The following is a 1,703-nucleotide window of genomic DNA, read 5'->3' as shown; positions in this document are numbered from 1 at the left end:
CCTATACTATTTTGGAGGACTATATTTTATATCAATTTTTTCAACATCAAAAATTCTGATCATGATTCCTTAGATGTTAATGAGTCAAAGGACGATTTTTAATGAATTTTTAAAAATCGTTTATTGTTCAGTTTTAAATTCATAAATTTGTAAAAATGTAGATTTTCTAGAATTTGAACTAAAACACAAAAGTTAGATTTTTATTCGTATTTGTTTTGATATTTTATTTGAATCTAAATTGAAATATTTCTTTATTCACATTTATGTTTTAAAGTTAATCAATTAACTTCAAAACAAGAAAATATCAATAATATGTATCAGTACTAAATCGAAGCTAATAGATTCGATTTATCATGTGCTTCCAACATAACATAGTGTAAATTGAATTAAATTGATTCGATTACATTGCAAAAAAATATAAATCGAATTTCATTATAAAGATAAAATTGGACATGTATGTAAGCCATTTTATTTTAGGACATTAATGTAATATTGATCCACATTTAATTTTTTTTGTGTGAATTACCCTTCTTTAATCCAGCAAGAAAAATATTTAGTTGTTCAAATTTTACTATAACGTTTGGTGATGACCAAATAGTAATTGCACCTTGATTAATAGTTATAGTTCTTCATTTAATAGTAAACAAGGCTTAATCAATCTCATTAAGAAAAGTGTTATATTGCTACAATTAGAAATTTAGAACTTATGAGGTACCTACTAACTATATAGTATTTAGCATGGAATTCAGGTGAAGATGCAGATTCTCACGTGAACATTGCGTCTTCTAAGTGAAGAACTCATGATGGATTGATGGAACGTTACAATTTCAATTTCTTTTGTTTTTCTCAGAACTTACATTTTCATTTCCTTCAATTAGATGCTTTAACATTAATTATTTAATATAGAAAATGACGTGCTACCAAACATGTACGTAACAACTTGGTTATGAGTTAAGACAACCATTACAATTACATACAGCCATGCAACGAATTGGTTCGCTTTGAAAAACGTATGGGGTAATAATATTAGAAAATTTTCAAGTGTTCCTGAAATATCGAATTTTCAGTAATTTTAACCATTAATTTTAATATATATATATCAACGGTTAAAATTATTAAAATATTGGTATTTCAAAAATATTTAAAATTCTTTCAATAATATTTATTTGATAATAATTATGATATTAATACTTATTNTTAAATTATTTATCAAAAGTTCAAATAAAAAACTTTCCCATATTTACCAATAATGTAGTCAATAAGAAAATGATAATAAGAAGTACGCGTACCATACTCTTAAATTCATAAGAAACGTTTAAATAATAGCCATTATAATATCATATATCCATATCTAAAAGAAAATGACATAAACAATTCATGACAGCTGAGATTTCTATGAATTATTGTATACAGGAAATCAGATAAGGAAGAAAAGTAAGAAACTTTATTTTAGGAAAAAAAAAAAGAATGAATAATGATACTTAAATTTGTGTGAGGTTATGAGTAACATTACTTATTTTAAAAGTTCTATTTGTTTCTTCTTTTCCCCTTATTTAAAAAAAATTGCAATGAGAAAATAAATTACATAAATAATTGAAATTTCAAAAGAAACAATGAAGGGAGGAGACAAACTAAAAAAAAATTGTTGTGCTCTGTTATTTTTCTCCATATTTCTTTCCATGATGTACAATCTTATTTCTTCT

The sequence above is a fragment of the Arachis ipaensis genome, chromosome B02 (genome assembly GCF_000816755.2).
Source record: "Arachis ipaensis cultivar K30076 chromosome B02, Araip1.1, whole genome shotgun sequence".
NCBI lineage: Eukaryota > Viridiplantae > Streptophyta > Magnoliopsida > Fabales > Fabaceae > Arachis > Arachis ipaensis.
This window is presented reverse-complemented; position numbering follows the sequence as displayed.